The sequence below is a fragment of the Eufriesea mexicana genome, unplaced genomic scaffold, assembly GCF_001483705.2.
Source record: "Eufriesea mexicana isolate 0111107269 unplaced genomic scaffold, ASM148370v2 scaffold2645, whole genome shotgun sequence".
Lineage (NCBI taxonomy): Eukaryota > Metazoa > Arthropoda > Insecta > Hymenoptera > Apidae > Eufriesea > Eufriesea mexicana.
In genome coordinates this window covers 612,289-635,484 of record NW_016910703.1, presented here as the reverse complement: position 1 = coordinate 635,484, position 23,196 = coordinate 612,289, and the positions used below count along the sequence as shown (strand labels likewise).

General features: G+C 35.7%; 1 protein-coding gene across 3 annotated transcripts in view; it reads left to right on the top strand.

Annotated features, from left to right (window-relative positions):
• Positions 1–23,196, top strand: part of LOC108550245 (neurotrimin) — a 247,502-nt gene that overhangs the window by 140,201 nt on the left and 84,105 nt on the right. The window lies entirely within an intron of this gene.

The following is a 23,196-nucleotide window of genomic DNA, read 5'->3' as shown; positions in this document are numbered from 1 at the left end:
TGTATAATATCTGATAACGACTTCTAACTATTTATCTTACATAGAATACAAAATATCTATTATATTTTTGATCCTCACAAAAATTTATAACTCATTATCAATTATATTTCCAACAGTATTAAACGTTTCAATCAAACTATTTTGTTTACCCAGTCATGATCAACCCCATTCGGTTCTTCCTAATATCTAAACATAAGACACAGTCCTTTATGTTTCAACTTCACTTAATAAAAGTATGAAAACAGAAACAAATTTCGTGTAATGGCTATGAACCAGTTCGAATGAAGTGTCGAGTGGATTAATACATCGTTCTTTCAATTCAGTCGCTCTTTAATGTTCACAATATCGTTGCAATGAAAAATACGGAGCTTATATGTGTTTGCTTTGCAATTCACATTAGTTTCACTTTGTTGGGAAATTAGGGTGCCACGATTGAGTCATCCGAATCGATGCACGGTATTGTTCGCGGGATTCCATTGTACACGCGGTGCGCGCCGCACAGACTGATCATTAATATACAACACGCCACAAGGCGACATTCAACCCCTAAAATCAGGCGAACGATCTCTTGCTGGCAGGATATTGATTGATCCGTCAGGTTGAAATAACTCGCTGCTCTCGTGACGACCACATAATACGGACTCAACAATGTGTACCGGCCAGAGATTTATGACACCGCCTTCCTGACGAATTTTTAAGGACAGGTGGAAAAATTATCGTCCGCGTTCGCTTCCCTTGATATTCGCTACCATAGATTAAATAATACAAAAAAGTGATTCGTCATGCTCGTATACAATCTACTTTATGCCTACAATTAGTCCAATCGAAGAATTAGAAGACTTAATAAGGGATTTGATGACTATGACGTGTACAACAATATTTTGTCAAAAGCTTACATCAACCCTACTGAAGTAACTTTTGAAATTCTGATAGATATAGACATTTAATATAGACCAGTTTTAGAATTTCAGATAGACTACGATAAGATGAATAATATATTACTTTTGATTATCCTTCTTGCAAAGAATTCATTAAGGAAGTAAAAGAATCAAGTACAGAAACTGATAAATCTAATATGTACAGTCATATCAACTGAATAATTGTTTAATTAATAGTAGCACTTACTATCAAATTATGCAACGTATGACTAGATTTAATGTTACATTAGATTAGAATCACATATGCATATATATTTTGTATTAACAACTTTGTCTGTGAATTATACAAATATATTTAATAGCTCATGTGGTAAAATAGTACAGGCTTCATATTTATCAAAAATATATTCGAAACTTATTAGTGTTCACACTCATGAGTGTGAATGTCGACAATCACGGTCGATTATCACCAAACATGGTTGATAAAGATTAACAATTATGAGCCATTTTATTTTTCTAAACACAATTTAGAGTAATATAATTTTCGAAATAGTCACCGTAAATACGAATAACGAATTCGTTAATCTATAAGAAATTAGCTAAACAATAGAAAACTAATAACGAAAGGAATTATATCCGTTCAATGGAGAAAAAGAGTACGAATAATTACGGGACAAAGGTTTCGTTATAGTAATTCCATTTTATCACGAACGTTTTCTAATGAACTTCGCATCAATTATGTTTGTATTGCAATTCAGCTCGTCGATTAAAATTCTCTAATTCAATGGACCAGTACGACTTGCGTGTATCAAAACAGCATTTTAGCAATTTCATTTCACATTATCTCGCAGATCAAAGCGCACAACTGCTGGATATATCAATATTTCTTTGCCACATTTCAATTTATGTGATACAGCCCACCTTTCGCCGGTTACAAAACATAAGCGTTAATCGGATTCGACGTATAGCGCATTAGCAAAACTAATTATAATGAGTATATCATTAAATCACTATCACATTGAATGCACGTTATATCGTATATGTTCGTATTACTAATCATTGATTTATCTACTAAATTACAATACACATATAAGAGCACCTCGAGAGACCACAGTAGCAATATTCTCTAAAAATATAATACAATCATAATAAAGACACATTTGAAAATAATTATTTCATTAATTAATATGTACATTATCATATTCAATAATTATTTTCTTCACTTTCATTGCTGTACTATATTATATTACTATATTAGCAAATATCGTTAATTTTTTGATTAGACCAAAATACAAATAAAAAAGTTACAATTCCATTTATAATATCACAAAAATATTATTTCTGTTTTTTTAAAGTTATAACACTATGTAAAAAAGTACATATTTTAATAAATCATGCTATGTAACTGTCGAAAATTCTTAAAATTAATTCAAGCCCATTAAAAAACCAAGCATTGTTGGTTGATAACAAAATATTAAGTTATACGATTAATTTTAAGAAATGCTGCACGAAACTGTTTAACTTTTAAAACACAAAGACGAAATACTTTTTCTGCAGCACAGTTCACATACTCAAGAACATGCTACTGATTGTATAAGCGAGACGCATCGTAAATTTCGTGTTTTCATCAAGTAAAGGGTCTTTTAATTTGCACTTACATTGTGATAAATAAAAAAAAGTCACTTCGGAAAAGAATCGATATCGTATAATGACGCGATCGTTTGAAAGTGGAGCGAGGTGCGTGCCAAAGATAACTCTCTGGCAATAGCTCGAACGCTTTGACAATAAATCACACGTTCGACATTTACTATTCCATATCACAGACATATTTTAATATATCTGACTTGTGAAACAGACTACACACCAAACGCTAAGAGTTTACCTAGTAAATACAAAAGTCGAGAAATAGGAAAGAAATGAAACTGGCCTGAAGGCCAGTCTACCTGCACGTCTTGATGAGTCTATTCCAACACTTCTCTCCAACTTTCGAATTATGAATTCGTTTGTAAAATCCCGTTCCTGGCATTACTACTTTGCGTGAAGTTTTCGAACATTGCCTTGAACTTATTCGGGTCCGCCTAATAGGAAGCAATCCCGTGAATACCCTTAGTATGACAGGTAAATGTGTGTCAGGATGATCAAGAGCTAGAAATGCAAGGTGCTCATTATTATACCTCCTTATTTATCCTATTCATTTCGATACCATGGACAAATGCTACCAACGTATCGAACTTCCGTCCAGCCTAATTTATGGTCCTGGGATTAGGGGAGTAAAGCGTTGGCGGGGAATGGAGGTGAGAGCGGAAAATGGCAACTCTGCAGTGCGGGTAACTACTCGGCTATTCCCTTCTTCGTCGACCGAATCCGGGCAACGGGTTCAGGCGTTTAAGAGGCGAACGTCTCCTCTGACCATGGTGAAATATCACTGCTAAGAGAAAGAAACGACACCCCGTGTCCCCTACGGGACTTGACAAAAACAGAGGTAATAAAACTCAGCGAATGTCCCTGCGTACCTTTGAAACTGTTCAGGGGATACTGTTCGAGAAATTACCTTTCTGCCTGCGTTCCCATGCATGACTCAAAGTCTCGGTGGGACACGATGCTTTATTTGCTTTATTCGCTTTATTTGCCATGCGAAACCTATAGTCGCGTGAGATATGTGCCTTCAGTTGCGTGAAGGAACATTCAATAATGATGCGACCAAATTAATGGTCGGAAAAAGGTGAAAAGCTGACGGATGACAGGCTACGAATAATATAAATGATAGGCCTTCCTATCGTGCATGGTAATTTTATAGACCGAGCAGTGTGGATATTATAGGGTAGATCGGTAGCATTGAATCGGCGAAAAATTGCAGCTTGTTGTAGGAAGATAGTCAAACGAGAATATAAGGTTACGACATGATAACCGATAGGGTATAGAATGCTACTTTGATCACATATTACATCGTAGGTATTTCTTTCATTGAATATCTGCTATTGTTTGTGAATCAAATAGGAAAATGTCAAAACAGAATATTACGATACATGAAATTTAAATTTGACGATATGGATAAGTTATTTTCAATTCGCCTTGTGTAAATTCAACAAGGCATTACATTTTTCAGCAAAAGAATTGAAAAATGAAAATCACACTAATTGTTTAATATTAATATTTATAGTCACGTGTGTTTAATTGGAAGTCACTAGAAACTGAAATTAAATTAGAAATCCTCATTGAAGTTATCTAATTGCATATCGATTAGTTAATGTTATATATGAACAAAAAATAAAATTTTATGTGTTCGTGGGTTAAATCAATAGAGCTTGAATTATAGAAGAGGTTAATTAAAAATGTAACTTCGAACTATTTCAAACATAATAACCAATACAATATTTGTATAATTAATTGTGGCCATAATTGAAATAAAGGAATATAGAATTCTAATTGATATTTTCTTCTTAAACAAAGCCTTCTGAAGTTATATTATAATAGTACTCTGTTTTAGTACACAATATACACAATAGGCGTGAAATTCTTTCCACTAACAACGAAATGATACTTCAATACTTTCATCATTCACTGTCATTATTCTGAAACCTATATAACAATTCGAAATTGATGAAATCCTTATTTAATGAATTCTTATTTAATAAATTCGCACATTTTTAGATTAAATTTAAATTCGTTTTTAATTAGTATATTCCAAGCACTGTGCCATTTCTCGTACAAGATTTATAAATTAGATTTTTCCATGAATTGTAAAATATTCACGTATATCTCACTAGACTACGACTACTTATTTCAAGAGTTAAAATCAAATGCCAGGAAGCCATTAGGGAAGATCACGGAATAGATAATAAACAATACGGATAGTACAACAAATAAGGAAGGTTGATTTAGATATGGGTCAGCTAATATTAATACTCGACACATAAAACTGTTGTCTTCCCTAATAATGTATTTCATCAACGATGAGGTAGCAATTGATTTACACGTGTAATCGATAGGTCGAAATTATTTATCTTAACGATTTGTGCCATTTTCTATAAACTCTAGACAATAATGCACGATATAATGTAACAGTATGTGTAGAACAGATCATTTCGTATTATGAACCTCATATGAGACACAGAACAAATGTTCCTTTACATTTTGCTACAATATAAACATAGGATAAGACTTTCTTCCCCTATACTTTACTATGCTCTATAAGTAACATAGATCCCGCTCCCAAGGGGAATATTAGAACACTGTATACCTCACACAAATTGCGGAATATAAAATTGATTTACAATTTCATGTTCACGGAGTATATTCCGCATACATTTACATAGAAAGTTATAGTTTCTAAAGGGGATATTGTTTTATAAGTGAAAGCCCGTTTTTCTACTAAATAGTTCTACTAAATAATTCCTTGTTGCCACGATATCGACTATCGTGGATGATCAAGATTCGGATATCACTTTCATGTCACGTAGTTACGTGAAACAAATTACCGTTTCCATATCTGAAGAAATATCTTTCCATTTTCACACTATCAATTCCGTCACATTGCAAACGCTATCTAAATCCGCATCTTTCTGCTCAGCTTGACGTAACTGATACAAACAATTGTAGTACCAACAGTCTAAAAGAACATGGAAATAAAAGATCAGATAAATCGAATCTAATAGCTTCTACTAATAACAGCGAAATAAATATAATAGCTAACATAAAACAAAAAATAGTTGACCCCGGTTAACATATTAATAGCCAGCAAAGAAGTACTATGTCTAGACATGTTAATCAATTATTCAAAGTAAAAAAGATATACCTACTTCACTAAATAACAATAAATAGTACAAAATATGATATTCGCAAACATTCTGAATGTCAGTCCCCTGAATTCTACAACTCTGTAGTTTTCAAATCCTTAAATCACTTTCCTAAGATACCTTCATAGAAAATTACATATGAACTTGGGAATCTAAACATTCACAGCGTTCTGATAATTTCTAACACTTCCTCTACGAAAACTAAACTCAACGACAGCCTAATTCATTTTCCATCGACGGCTAGTGATTAAAAATGAAGGTAGTGATAGACTACAGGGGCTATCACGGTCGTGGTTCAAGGGAGCGTTCTTAAATTTCAAGTTAATCGGCGCCGCTCGATCGACGCGGGGATTCACATTTAATCGTTCGTAAATTACATATCGACCGGTGGTGATCGATACGCCTATTATTTGGGCCGCGCAGGCCTTCTTCCCGCGGAGAAAATTTCAATCGTAACGCGAGTTCCTCGCCGAGCGATCGTTGACCCGACCCGATCCCTTCGACGGATGAACTTTGCAAGTAACCGCCTTCTTGATAACCCATTAAAGGACTCGTTTGCCGTGAGTCAAGGAGATTTCTTCAAATCTACCCGTCGACGATAATCGGAGATTGGCTCGCGACCTAGCTACCTAATTTGTTTGATGTGACTTCTAGGACTCGACTCGAGACTGCTTTCTTCGTTTCTTGAACGAGACATTTCAACAACAATGGTGGCAGAACTAATTCCACAGTGTGCATTATTGTGCTTACGATCGGCCCGCGCTTTCGTGATAATGGAGCTGCTACTCACAAATAGTAAGAAATAAATATCACTGGTAATAAACACGTCGTGAGACGAATGTGATTCACTGCTTGAACATACGAATTCAGGATGCATGTGCAGCTGTACTAAAATAAATGACTGTTGGTGCTGTGAAAATATTATTTCAGAAAAAACTACAGCAATATTTAATAGCTGCAGGAAGAAATTTTTAACACGTCCTATAAACAAAATACATAAAAGGAGAAAAGAGATCATCATTTATAATTGCAATGAAAACTTCCATCTTCTGGTTCGGAAGATTACATAAGATTACTTCTAAGAAGCAATTTGAAACACAAATATAATATTCTAAAAAGAGTAACTTCCAAATAACTTCGAACAATTTAGCACAAAATTTATTCGCTTGCATTATCATATACTACGTAAAAAATTGTTGAAAATACATTTGACCTATTTTTCATAAAGTTAACTGCTTAAAAGTTATTTTAAATGATATGTTACTTATTGACTAACAACCTCTAGAAAATTCTATTTGCGTAAATATAATAAAATGTGTAAATACGGCACAATTATTTTCATTGTCGAAAGAATTCTGTAAATTGTTTCATAAAAAATTATGAATTTTCAGATTTCTGTACTAGAGTTATCTTGCATTTAAAGAGATATATAAATAAAATACGATGCCTTGCAAGTTTTTACGCAGCATGATAATATTATTTTCACTCGAAGTTAAGAAGGATTGTTATAAATATGATAGTAATTGAATTTTGTAAGTAAACATATTGGTTAGATACAGTAGTTAAAATCCAATTGAAGGAAATCTCTAATAGAAGGAAGCTTAATTCTCATATATTTAGTAAGACATACTGCAATACCAGTTAAGATTTAACTGACAAACCACAATCAGTTTTAACAACTTTCACAAATTCAACTGACTTGAACTTCATCAACAATCTCTAACAGAATTCCCTGTATTTCAGAACTGGCTAGAATACATTTCAACTGATTAACCTCGATCGCATTGCGCCATTTAATCATCGTATTTGCGTTATATACTTATTACAATTTACTGAAAATTCAAGCAGATTTCTTGACAAATATTTTTCTGAAAGTTTTTCATTCTTCTGGAATACTATACCTCCCTCCGCATAATCATTTTTCTATATTTATTATTTGTAATTAAATATTCAATTACTAACAAATAAATGTAACGAACCACGGTGCAGAACGTAAACAGTAACTACTTCATAACGATCTACAGACTTTAAATTCCACATTAGCAAAATAATAGTGCTTACTAATGAATCATCTTTCGTTCCTTAAACAAAGGTACCAATGAAAAATCGACTCAAAAATAACTGAAACATACACGAACATAAAATAGTTCAAACATGAAACAACCATTAATGATTGGAATATCTTCCCATGTGCCAATCCATTATCTATCATTGAATAGAATTTTATTTCGGAAAAATGGAAATATATTATTCACGATGTATAACAAAGGAAAGAAAAACTAAGAATAAAAACTACGTCTAAAAGCAAAATTATAAGTAATGAATTTATAAAATTTGAACTTAACATTGGAAGATAAAAATTGCAATTAGTACCGACATATTGCACTTAAATGAATATCGTGAAGTATTTCTTATTACGACGATACAATTTTGGATGTTTTTAATGATGGATTATAAATTAACTCAATAAACTCGCTATAGCAACAAAATTCCGTTAAAATTTATGCGCGTGCTTATGCAAATTTAACTTTATATGAATTCTATTCCTAGAGTTAAAACATTAAATATCTCTCTTATAAAAATAATCATAAAGTTCCTCTAAAATTTTGTGCTGTTTAATTTTTGTCCTACATTTGAGCGTACATATATGTTAAAATGAGATAAGTTTCTACAATATAAAAGATGCTATTAGAAATCTGATTCCTGATCAGCTAATGAATATATGCAAGCAATCATTTTGTTAGTGACAATGCGGTTGATTAGATTCTTGGAAGCGAAACAAAATGAAATTGCTCAACTATTAAGCCAGTGATATATTGGTATATATTCAATAAATTATTAGCCTGTAAGGAGTTCCATTGAAGAGAATGATGGTTTTGGTTGGCTTCAAACATCTGATTTATGAAGCAACCTGTACTATCGCAGCCTGGTGGACTTGCAAATTCTGGCCTCTAGGGTCATCATGTATTGGGACGCAACATGAAGTTTTTATATTATTTACGTTGAACGGTAACTACCTGCTCAAAGACTACTTCAAAATAACACGCTCTAGCATAAGCTATATCATGTTTATTATAGAAGCTAATAACACATAGAAACCTGAATTCATGGTAACCTTAAATATTCACAACAGAACAAGAATTTCGTTATTCCGTAAGTACCACCATTGGAGAATAGTAATTTATTTAAGGCTACATATCTATAGTTTCATCACGAAACAGACATACCTCACGACAAACTCAAAAATACTAAGTACAATTTCGTTGCGTGCATCACACACTGCCCCAATTGTCACTGAAAACATAATTCCAAATATTATCTAACCCAAACATAACAGCAATTATACTCTTGTACATATCCATTGTACAACTAAAACGATGCAGGGTAATCCACAAAACACTTACCGCCTAATTGCACAAAAAACGGGGGCAGACGCAACGTGAGTGTCCAAGGTGGGGTATATATAGCGAAAGGCAAAATGCACAAGCCGCGACGCGACAACGCAACGAGCCCTGTCGTCGTTGCCCTCCTCTAAAACATCGCGACCACGCAACGCTATTATATCCGTCGCGGTGTGCCGAGAATCGAGGCAGAGGGATGGTACCCAGTGTCAGATTGCGCTAATTAATGCTAATTGCCTGAACTAATAAATAACTGCATGAATAAACATATTCGTTGTCCAACAGCGGGGTAGCGACGCCCCGTGGTAGGGACTAATAAAGGACGCTGAAGCGGCCAGGAGTGGGGATGATAAGAATGGTGGGGGGGCGTCACGGGATTATAGGGGACTGCACGTGTGGGGCGAATACTATCAGGCGTGGAGGTGCAAGCACGCTACAGTATACGCTGAAATATTCATCGATTTCGGTTGCGGCAATTACGCTCCGCAAAACGAAGCCGTCCTCGTGTGTATCCCTGGCCACGCTGGAAATTTATCTGTACGAATGAGCGCGCTACCATGCTCTGCGGCTAACGCTCCACCCGTTCCTGCGCAAGCGCCGCCGAAAAAAAGAGCCGTGAAAGGTGTACACACGTCCGTTTGCCTGGGCATGTTTATGTTAAAAACAGGGGAATTCTCGGTGACGAAGGAATATTGCGTGGATGCTGAGCACTGGATAGTCGATTGAACGAAGAAATCAGAAGTACTGAGTGATGAGATAATGATTCCTAATGTAATGACACTACAGAGTACGGTGTAAAGTGGAGCGTTCGAAATTAGTGATATTTTTTTAAAATTAATTGATACAATTATTTCAATATTTAATATACAATAATAAATGCACGTAATATTTCTTTCAACAGCGAATGTAACTTATAAATTGGCATTAAAAATACTGAAAACTTGCTTTTATGGAAAAATTAATTCAATATTTATTGTTTACCGTGCCATTCGACTTTAAGAAGTCGTATGAATAATCAACATTAATTCCAGTTAAATTCGCAATTCTGTTCTATATGTAATTTATGCGGCTTTAATATATTCAGATTAATTATGATTGCACATTTGTAAGGATAGATGAATTTCATAATGTCATATCTACATATGAACCTATAATAGTAAATATGAATAGAAATTGAATTAGCGACAAGATTTATACGCATAAAAATTGGAAAATTAACTTGAAAGGATGATTTGTGTACGAAAAGTAATTTTCTAAATTATCATTATAGGGATATCCCCTATTAAAAACTGTGCAAAAACAACTGATGTTACAATGATATAAATATAGAAGAATAAAATAAAAATTAGGAAGGTTATTAGAAAAAAAGACGAGCATGGAAAAAATTAATATAAATCACCATAAACATTTATTCCACAAATTTCAGTAAGTATATAAAGTGCAAATTTCAATTCAATAATTTTAATCAGAAAACAATGATGAGTGGAATAAATGTGACTATTATTGCAGAGGAACGTAATCATACACGTAGCACACGAACACGTGTTTCGTTGACAGAAAATTAAAATTTCAAACGTTAAAATATTGAATAAAAATTTCCATCCGCAGCGTTGACTTCTCGTACCACGAGAAAAAGAACGTAAATGTTTATTCGATACTCGGCTCACGCGGATGGAAATACGAAAACGTGTTACTTCAGGAGAGACGAATGCAATCTCCGATGACATATCTCAGATAAGTAATTTACCAGCATAAGCGTTCCTCGTCTATATTTGGCTCAATATTTATCGCACATACAAGCAGAGGAATCTAAAATTCAAATATGGGGAATCAACGTGGGTTACAGTATCCCATTTTCATTTTTCACTTACGCTTAAGTTAATCACGCTGAGAAGACAAATGACATATTCGATCGGGAAATAAAGTATCCTTTAAACAAAATTGATTCGAGCATTAAATTTCAACGTTTCGATCCTGCTAATGGTCCACCAAAATAAAAGAAGACATGTGAATATCCGACATGATCGTTTGGTTTCACAATCATGTTACAATTCAGGAAGAAGCACATTCAACACGAAATTCTTCTTTTAAAAAAGGAAAAAATATTTTAATCCGAAATATATTCAAATATTTAAATGATTGATATCTTTAACATTATATTGCGATTATCTCAAATAGCTGGCATAAAAAATATTGTGACGGATATAAAAATTAGGACTGAAAACATGAACAAAAAATGAAAGTTCATGGAGAAGAGAATTATTTTCTACAATCGACATTAGCTACAATCATTGACTACAATATACAAAGGCTTTAGTCACGATTCGCGATTTTTCTTTTTGGTTATCCCTTTTTATAATAGGAATAATTTTAGCAAATATAAGGATTGTAGTCTCAGTATTTAACAAAAGCGGTACCTACAATAGACTTTATAAATCGTCCTATTATATCATATTTGGTAAATAGATTCTATATTATGCAGTTTCGAGCAAAGAGAGAAAATATTCCTTATCCTTTTAAGTGCTTCACTTAATTCTGACAGCTTATATGTCTGAACTGAGTTGTTTTTAAATGATTATGCACATACTCGTCGAAAACAGAATAAATATATATAGTGTAAGATTGAAATAACTTATAACAAGGTGAAAAATTTGTCTAGGTGTTTCTTGAAAATTTATATTTTGATTATTCGAAGATTCATAATATTACGTAAAGAATTCGAAATTTGATTAACTCATAAACAAAACAATGTTCAGAATTAGAAATACAATTACATTAGATAATCGGGTATTACTATTCTAAAATGTGGTAAAATTACAAATATCTCTCTTGTTTTAGCAAAAGGAAATATCTTTTTCGACATGATAAATTAACATTTCTTCATAACGAGTATACTCCACATAAACGCCAAGAGTGATAAAAGTTGTTAAAAAACACTCTGGAGGAAAGTGGAAAACAGAAGAGAAACTGGATTCTCACGAAAGTTGGGTGTTTAATTATATAGATAGACAAGTTATTCTTTGAAATTACGCATTTTGAATAAAACTACCGTTATTAAGACCTAAACGTAGGACATAAAATTTTGTTAATAATAGTATTCTTTTCTTACATCTCATGATTACAATAATCCTAATATTCTGATATATTATACAATTTAATATAAACCTATTAATAAAGAAAACGATTTTATTTCAAATATTTTAAATAACTTTGATTTTGCATTAAAATGAAATTCATGAAGAATACATTTCCGCTATGTCACTACAAATGAATGACAGCAGTAGTTAAAACATTATGACCGCAGTAAATTGAAATACGTTGCCTAATTACGCGCATTTAGCTTTTAAACGCAGAATTCAAACATGCGCTCCGCTCTTTCTAACATAGCGCTATTAAAGAATTCTATGCAATTCTCCTTCCCTGAATAGAAGAAGTGAATAGTTTTTCTAAATTAAAATGACGTAGCTTAACAAAAATAATTATACACAATGTACGCAAATAAACCAACCCTACTTTATATGAAATTTCCTTAAAGACTCAGAAGTTATATTCCTTGTGCGGTCATATCAGATTAGTCCAACTTTTCCACAAGTATGTATCTAAAAATGCAAATCATCCATTGCATAACTTAGGACTGCAACGGAGTAAAAATTAGAAAACTTCACATAAGAATCACATAAAAATCACAAAGAAATATCAGAAATTAAATTCCTAAAAAGAATTTTTAAGTCTCATTGTAATTCACGCGAAATTTTGTAAATGCGTATTATCAAGTAATTTTTCACCGTTTCGTGTATTTTAACGCAATCCTTGTTCTTGTAAACACATGGATAGGTATGTGAATCAACACTTGCACAAAAAGTGACTCTTTCTCTTTCTTTCCCTCCAAGGGGAACCTAGTGGGAATAATTTCCATGATCCTTGGTATAAGTCGTTGACCCATATATGAAAAAAGTTGGAACTAATTATAATAGGAATATTTCACGAGTGAGAATTTACGTGGCGATGAAAGCACAAGGAACTTATTAGAGGACCTCCATTATACGTAGGTAATTACCGTACAATAATTTCTACGATATTGGCTCCGTTGGTACATATACGGTTTTGCTTAATTTTTCCTTAATTGGTATAACCAATTGTCGATTTGTGTATATTTATTGTGCACTTTATTTATGCATATTATTAGGGAGGGAGGGAGGGGGAGAGAGAGAGAGAGAGAGAGAGAGAGAGCAATTTATCAGGAAAATGCGCACTGGATATTAATTCGATGTTATTGACAATTCAATGTCCATAATTTAAATTATAACTCAAACTAAAATGAAGAACACGCGACCACTCATTATTTTGAATGCTGCTAACGAAACGCAACGGATATTACTTCATCATTTTCACTCGATACGTCAAATGATTTGCAACCGCATTCAATTCAGCGAGCCGTCTCGATGAAGTCCGAATCACGAGAGCTAAACGTTTCAACGAATTGAAAGAGCAGCGAAACGGATGATTTCGCCAGCCATTATTTATTACGACGTCTCACAGACTGTTTTCCGGTGAGGATTAAACTCACTACTCTACTCCATGGTTGAATTTTCGGTAACGGGTTTTTCGCGCGTTCATTCTTTTTCAACCACTCTGCTCACTACTGCTAAAGATCGTAATTCGGAATGTAGAGGCCTGTTCGGTTCTCGCTTGCACAGAAACACATTCAGGTACCACAGCTAGCGCACTTAACAATTTACTCGATCCTTAGAAAAGGCTGCGCAATGCGAGAGTGGGCGCGAGGGTGAATGAATCAGGCTGGAGATTCACACGGCACGTCGGCCGTAACGGCCGTTATCCCACCCTTGGTTGGAATGAAAAGTGCGGGAAATCAAGGAAATAAAGTGCTTGTCGGCACACGCTCCTCCATACACGGTGGATACTAAAAAAAGCTTTCGAGACATAAACGCGCGCCGGTCCGTCGGGATTTAGTCACGGATTCTATACTACGTGTATGCACGACAGCCAGATTTTTCTTCCTTCTCTTTTTCAATTTTTTTCTTTTTTTTTACTTTTTTATTTTTATGGAATGAACGTTGTTGTCGTTGTCCTCCCTCAGGAATATTTGTTCCACGGATCAGCGTGTTTTACAATGTGGCACGTACCCCTGTCAAAAGATTACTCGGTAGAAAGAAAACCAAAGTGCCCTTTCTTTGGACAAGAATATCCTTTAAGCGATACTTATGTGAGTTAAGATCTAATTCAGTTGCCTTATCACACATTCTAATAATATTCCATTCTATTAATTGAAATCCTTAAAATCGAAGGAAGGACGAGATGACACAATATATAGTTTATTGTTTGATGACATACGTCTTCGAGTGCGCTAGAATTTTATTTGTTCACTAGATACACTAAGAATACATGGCAAAACGATAAAACTGATTAAGAGATTAGTGAAATTTAGTATTTATGCAAGTAAAATAATTTCAAAGTGAATTAAGTTTTACTAGTTTTTGAATCAAGTAAATTGTGCTGAAAGACAGAAGGCTATAAAACAAGATTAATGTAGTTTTATGGTAGTTTACTCCTACTTTCCCTAAATTCTCTCAACTCACATATTGCGTAGATTGGAATCCTTTTAACTAAGAGCAACAAAAGCAACTTTCTACTTGAACTAGCTACAGAATCTGATAAAGATCACTCGGGCCAATTAAGACGAGTCTGTCGAAGTAAACACGAACTACAAATTTAGTGATACTACAGGGATTTGTCTCTTTAAATCAGTCCTGATGTGAATTTAGTAGAATACACCCGATGCACAAGTTAAAGAGATAAAGTGGTTGCACTCGACGTCTAGAGAAATAGCAGATTCGATAGAGAATGGGAACATCGACCCATTTGTACTGAGTCTACAATCTATTTACGAACACGAGAATTGTGCACCAAAGGTATTAATAATAACAATTTATAACTTCTACCAGTCGAAGTTAAAATCTCTCGAATTCTTTTGATATATAGAATTTTATATAATACCGAGTAATTTGGAAGTAGGTAATGGCATATTGTACTACTGCTTTCTTAATTTTGTGTATGTATATGGCAGTTCCTAAAACTAATTAATCTTTATTTAAAGAATTTCGATAACGCACTTCTCGAAAAACGCATATGCTAGAATGCAAAAGGTTAGATACAGCCATCATATACTCTTTGACTATAAATGAATCTTTGGCTTAAATTTGGATACTCAAGACACCTTCGTTCAGCTCACAAGGCAATCATTATATATATTTATACACACATTCAATGTAGTGTAGACCAATACAAATTATATTCTCCCAATTGAAATAATTTTACACATTGCTTTTAAAACTGAATTAATAATGTTTCGGAAAGCGTTATCCTGAATTTATAATATCGAATCATGCACGTAGTATAGATAACGGATCAAATTTGATGGAAACTGCTTCCACGTTCATCTTCGAATTTCAAGTCCGAACATATTCTCAAATTACAAGACTGCGGATAATTGAAGTGGAGATCATATTTCAATATTTTGCTTACGATATAAAACTAAATATAAAACAAAAAGTAGTTATTGCAAACGTATATGTTGATAGAATAAATTATATATCATTAATAATAAGATAAAAATACCATTCCTGTGACTCATATTTAAGCATTAGAAATGATTAAAAATACTGCGTTAATATAAAAATACATTCAAAATTACTTTTACATAATACAACAATTTTTCTAGACATTTTATTAATATGCAAGTAATGGTATTCACAACGGATGATCGAAAACCAGTTTGTTTGCAAGTATATTTGAGTGCCACCCAACTTTCAGTAATACTTCCTCTTTTATTCCTTTAACATGAGTCGCAAAAAAAGAAAACGCTATGGCAGCGACAGAAATTACCAGACAATTGTGCGACAAGGACCGTTCCATTTAAAAAGGAGAGCATCGAAACGGAGACGGTTCACGAGTATCCTATGGGAAACAAGTGTGTCAGGGATACCACGCCTTTGATCAGTAAAAGAGGATGGAACAGCGGGAAAAACAATTCAATTACACCTGTCCCCGTAAACTATTTCTATACACGTATTCGCGCGTACGCACAAAGAGAACGTTTGAATCCGCTATCGTGATAAGTGTGTGCTCCGGCAACCTGTAACGTTCCCCCGAGGTCTTCCGGAGGCGACGAGGTCTGAGCTTGGGGATTTGACTTAGAAGGGTAAACCGAGCACGACGAATATACACGCGCCCTTCCATCGCCACCATTGGTTGCCGCCAGCGACGCTCCACTTCGTGATTCTTCGTCTACGACGACTGCGAGAAGTTTGCATCTCCATGGTTATACCGACCAATCGAAGTGAACTAGAAAACAGGGGTTACCAACGAGCACAGTGGGGTCACCGGAGAGAGGATGAGAGAGAAAGATCGTTCAAGATCAAACGGCTGATAGAGAGGAATGGTGGAGCATAGTTGCTGGCACGGTATAGTACAACGTTCGTTTGAAAACTGGGAGGAGAGAAATTCGCAGCAGGAGAGACCACTGGCATTAATCCAGAATAGGTAAGAACTGGATGTAGCGGGATGGTTGGCTAGCTGGTTGGTATGAGAAAGGGCTAGTCGAATTGAGGGTGCAGATAGAAGGAGAAGGATCGTGAGATGGAAGTAACGGCATAGGCGAGGGAATGGAATGGAACAAGGGAAAAGAAGGATAATGCGGCTACGATAAAACTAAGCCAGCTAACACCACGGATAAAAAGAGCTGGCCGGACGCTTGGCAGTGTCACCAAATTGCTCGAATATTTTGTACCCCTTTCTAGCTGGGCCAACGAAGGATAAAGCGAGAATGGAAGCCACCTGACCACTGTTCGGATTCTCTGATAAACTTTCGGTTTAAGGAATGCGCTCTTCGTTTTATTCGACCTGTGCTCCCTCAGAGACGATCGAGGGATTTCTTTCTAACGCGATTTTCTTCGTCAAAGGAAAGACGATCGGCTTTGCCACTTCGCAGTCAGCATTAAATCCAAATGAGACGGGATGATCACTACTTTTTATTATTCTGGAACCTTTCTGTTGACAAATCTCTACGTTGAAATGTTCCTTGAATGTGTACCAATGCAAAACATTCGGTTATCGTTGAATACAAATAAAAAAAATTATCATGGAAATAGTTACTTTAGTATAAAACTTAATATATTTTACTTTTCTCTTTTTTGCTTTGTTTTTTTGTTTTTTTTTTTTGGAGAAAAATACGAAAAATTTATTTTAAATTGGAAAGTTCTAGATTGTAACTATATATAAATTGATTGTCACACAAATTAAGTCAGACAATAAAAAAAGAAATCACAAAGAAACAAAATAAAAGGGTTAATTAAAAGTAAGTTATATTGAGAATAGAAGAATCAAATAGTTTAAAATTACAGAAAATATTATACTAAACACTCGTGTATAACATACTGATTATATCATCACACATCAATTCTTAAAAGTCAATTTCATTAGCACTCGACAATACATAAATGTAATAACAAAAGGGAATAACTGTTTCGCTAAGTATTATATTTTAAACTAGCAGTGCCATAAATTGGGCATGACAATACGATATTGCACGCATCCTATGCTGATATTTGAATACATTTTTCCGAGAAACGAAACTTACAACCCTATTACCTTATTCTTAAGTTTCATCTCATTTCGGGCCAAGAAGTCTTCCTAAATTTATTAATAACATGACTTACCGACTACCCTGTATTAACGAATATCTCTAAAATACTGTCGCGCAGATAAGCATTCAATGGAGCCTGGAAGCTGAAGCCTCAGTTTTTGCTCAAAACGAACGTCCCTTAAGTTCTTCCGCAATTTTGAATCCTTGCGTGACAAGCCAGATCCCTAGCGTTCTTACTATCCAGTTGATTAAAAATTCACGTTCAGCTGAGCGAACATGCCCTTATCATTTAACCGGTTTACCATCACCTATGAACGTGCGTACACCCAGTAAGCTATTTAGCTTTTCATCCTATTTCGCGTGAAGCGTGGCTGTTTGAATAGCACTCCAGAGATCCAGCGAAATTAAAACGGTAGCGAGATGTGAGATCGAGTCATTCCAACCAAACGATACGATTCGATCAGGGAAGGTACTCGCAAAACGACGCGTTTCGAGACGGAATGGTACGGCCGAGGATCCAAGCGATCGTCAGAAATTGGCTAGGAATTGTTCTGATCGGTCGTAGACGACCAAGAATACTCGCGATCGCAACGAAATTGTCTCAAGTTTAGACTTTTTCCGGCCATGGGTAAGACATGTTTATCTATATCTCCATTGCCCATGAAACAGATCCAGCTGTTGGTCTTGACTGGCGTAAGAAGCAGATGTTGCTTAATGTCCTTGCTCCCTATACGCGATCTCTTTCTCTATCTCCAGTTGCTTGTAATTAGTCTACGGCGGCGGTGGCATAGTACTGGAGTACGTGGGTCGGTATCGCCGGATGTACACTCAGGATGTTATAAAGTCGTTGTCGGAGCACAGGTTAAAGGTTAATTACACGTTGCAGTGTGTAACACGCCTTGGGTCACGTTAAACTTTAGACACCATTGATTTGTGGTGTTGCTAACCCTTCCTATGAGAAATATATACACATATATATGATACTGGGACTATACGTACATATAGGTCTTGCAGACCTATCCACGTCCCCTGACCCGAGATCGTATTGGTGATCTAGGAAATTCCTTGTTCGCTAGTAATCCAACGAAACTCGAAAACGGATTTGTCCTTACGACCTGCGGTTCCAGGTCCCGGTGCAAACTTTGCCACGTTGCGCTGCGCCGCGTACCACGAAACACTTGCCTCTCAAGTATCTTGGAGCGAGTTTATTCCGTAGCCCGAGGCTAGTCTTGTGCACAATGCCGGCGAAATGATCATACACGCTAGAGAGCGTGGCGCGGTATCGCAATCTCCTAACTTGCCAAGTTGTTAAGGTATTGTACACTTTCGAAAAGAGACTTTTGCGAGGCGATTGACTACCATGTACTGCTGGCTACTGAAATATTTAATCAAACTTCGAGTACTGGCCTGGATCTGGTCGCGCGGTACAAGCCCTCGCCAGAGAAAACGACTTCCGCATTTGGATCTTACCGAGTTAAATGTCAAATTAAACCGATCTCACTGTTTCGAATAATTACAAGCATACATATTTCACCTACAGCATAAGGATGAACGGCTCAGAGGCATTTCCTGGTAGACTTAAGGGCATATGTGCTACTTAAACTTGATTTCGGAGGAATACGTATAATCGTGGAAACGTGAGCTTTCGCATGTTTATGAACTTCCTACGATTGGCTTAACTAAGAGACGTTTAAGTATAAGGGATGCATTACATTAAGGTCAATCTAACGATACCACAAAAATCAAATTGTGCTGCTCTTTGTTATTATTACTATATGACAGAATGACTAGAATCAAAACTCTGATAATAAGTAAATACTGTTGAAAGTTTTAAACGAATTGGTCGTATCAATTCTATATTTTCCATACGGCAATAGCATTTGTTATTTTAAGAGAACGTGTCTTGGAAACTACATTTCAGTATTTTAGTTAATTGTTACTGCTATTTCTTGAATTACACTTCAGTACTAATTTTCCTACATCCATGACCTATTCTCTACCGATTATATTATAAAAGTCAGCATGTGCTTAATGATATTGTTCTAATATTTGTCACAAACTTAATATGCAATATTTATATTTATATTTATAAGAAGGATTTAAAACCGCTTGGAATTAAGAGAAATGAAAATTGTAAGAAAGGTTCAAGAGTGCTTAGGACTCTGGGAAATAGAAGATATCTTTGAAAGGAGAGTACACAACTAATATTTTCATTCCTTCCTTATAGTCTGGTCCAAAACATATTTGGTTCGTTAAAAATGCAAGAAGAATTCTTCTTCTCATGAAATGTATATGGCACAGCATATACAAAGAAGCAAGTTTAACTGCACAAAAACTACAAACATCAGAATGAAACGAATTGTATTACACTATAGAAGCCTGATAACAGAACAGGCGTATTTCCAGAAATTACCTTATCATTTAATTACGTGATTTTCCTCGTTATTCTTATGCAGATGATTCGAAGAAAACCTGAAGGAAATGTTATCTTTGAAAAATCTCGCGTCATGTCCTCGGAAAATCCTTTATCCGTCAGTACCAAGCCCAAAACCGTATTTGCCCTCTCTCAACCAGCGTTTGGCAAGCTCGAGTCTAGTAAACTTCGTTTTCGAGCTGGAGCAGCGCACCTACTCATACTTATCGAACTATATCCCTCCAGTTTCTTCCTTTTTCCTTTCTCGTTTTATCTCTCCATCTCTTCCCGTTTCACGTATCTGCACGCAAAGTCGTATACACGTAAATATACGCTCGCGGGCCGTTTCCTCCTCCATGTTCGCGGTTCTTTCTGTTTCACCAGTGGAAACAGTCGTATAGCTGCTGATACACTCAACGAAGTCCCACCAAGAAGGTCGCCTTCATCCCGAGAAAAGAATTTCAATGCATAAGTACGTTCACGAAGAAAACGTGCTCCACCTGTAGTTTCCGGTACTCTTTCTTAACCTGTTCGTTCACCACCTTCGAAAGCTGCCGCTGTGACTGGCCGTACTTTTTCCAATTTCCGGAATAAGAAGCCTCCCTTCTTTCCCTCCCGCCAGCTTTCTCGCTTCGCGACTCTCTACCTTTGTGAGGAGAAAAGACTTCAGGCAGACGCGAAGAGTTTTAATCAACGAAATCCATGTAACCTAACCTCGTAAAATCAAATATACGGACTCGCGGTCATAGTTACAACGATTTCATCAATGTCAATTAAGCAAAGATAATTTATTTCATTGATACAGATAGGTGCTGAATTTCAAGCAATTCTTACTAAATTAAATTCCAATTTGAGTTCGGTTGATATGTAGAGAAATAACATCCGTGTTTAATATTCAATAATTCAAATGCAATTAACACAGAATTCAATTCACACTACACATACGCTGATTTTGATGAATACTTTTCACGTAGTTTACAAATTCGGTGATAACAGAAATGTATTTCCTTCGATCGATGTATAATTCATCCTTGAAATAGCGAAGTTAATCTTATTAATCTAGTATCTTATTAGGCAAAAACTATTCCAGTCACAAAATTAACTGGAAAAGAATTCACGGCAAAAAATTAATTTTAATTGAATCTATTTTAATTCAGAAAATAATGAATGTGTCGGAAAATAAAGTAAGAAAATAAATGATTAAAGCCTGAACATTGATTGTCTATATGATGATTTAACTCATCCAATTAATAAGTCAAAGAACGGGGATTACCAGGTAACCGAATACATAATATATTTATATGAATATATTGATAATACTGCAAACTTCATTAAAATTAACTAGTTGAACCAACTTCAATGTAAACTTAAGATTCGTTCGACGAATGAGATCATCAAAATGATATGAAGAATAAAAGAGTTAAATAAAAGAGAGAAGAGAAGCTAAACGAAAGAAAGTCCAGAATGCAGACAATAAACTATATGTAGCTCCTCGGAAGATGATTGGTTACGCGAACAAAAAAAGAATAATTAAAGGAACGAAAAGAAAAGGACGAAAGAAAATCAAGTTAAAACCAAGAATGACTGAAATAGGAAGAAAATATATCCCAATAATATCTACTTGATTTACAGAAACGAGACACTGGCAACCATCGAAATCTTCATTGTAAATGGACTTATTTTGGTACTTTTGTAATATTGGCGGTATTTAAAACACTTTTGGAAATTTTCGTTTCGTTTCGTTGAGCCGGTCTTTCGCACAATAGGTGACCACATAGTGAAACAGAAGGAAGCTGAGGAAGTAGCAGATTTGTATATACTATTGGAGGATCGTTGTTAGGACAACGGAGAAACGTATGGGCGGACAAGGTGAGACAGAGCGAAAGGCAACGACGAGGGTATAGAAAACAAGTGGGTGCACGATAGTGCAATCTTCCGGTGGTGTCGCGTTTTCCGGCTGGGCAATTCCGCGCTGAGCTCGGCTCTTCGCTTCCACCGATCCTCAATTCCCTCACCCTCCGTTCTTTACCCTGTTTCCCCTCCTACCTAGCAACCACGTACTCCTACTTGTTACTATCACCACCACACGGCCAAGTATACCGTTTCTCTTGCGTCCGCCGGTTCTTGATGCTTCGGTGCAAAGGCGCCCCGTGCTGTCCGGGGAAAGCCTCGTCAGCGAGTGTGCGCTACCTTCAACGGATCTCCACCGCAGACCCATTGAAATGTGGCAAGTCCTCTCGGTTGGACATCCTAACCTTTGCCTCCATCCTACAGTCGCTTTTGCGGCCGTTCGTTTCTTTTAGTCCACAGCCTCAACAGGAATCAGGGTTATTGTGAACGCGTCACGAGCTCGCCAAGCAATACAATTTGCAGTAATACTTTGTCGATCCTGTCTTAACGAATGTGCTTCTTCCCTCGAGCTACCAACAACTGCTCACGCATCTCGAAACAATGACTGATCAGTTTTATATGCTAGGACAGCTAACGTAGCAGACAACGTCCCACATCTTGATCGAGTCTTTGTCTTGGAATGACTAGAAGCAGATCATCGCCAACAGAAAAACGTAGACGAACGTGTGTGTATGCCTAATGAGTGCCGATGGAGACTCCTCTGGATGTAAACGTAATGCAAGTTAGTTGGGTATTGAACTTGGAATATTCAAATTGAGTTTCACAAATTTCGTTGGTTATATGGAATTTTATGAAGAAATATAGATGAAAGTTTTAAGAGATGGAAATGCTGAAATTTTATTTTCTTGAAAATAATTTTCTCGTTTGTGGATAATTGTTGTGTTAGAAAAGAATAGTTTCAATTGTTTGGAGACACGTGAACGGTTGCTGGGACCTCAAGAGAAGATGCATATTCATCAGGATAAAATGGGCAACGTACTGCTGCCAATTGTATTGCTTGGTGAGCTCGTGACGCGTTCACAATAGCCCTGATTCTTGCTGAGGGTATGAACTGAAAGAAACGAATGACCGCTAAAGCGACGGTAGGATAAAGACAGGGGTTAGGATGTTCAACCGAGAGGACTAGCTACATTTC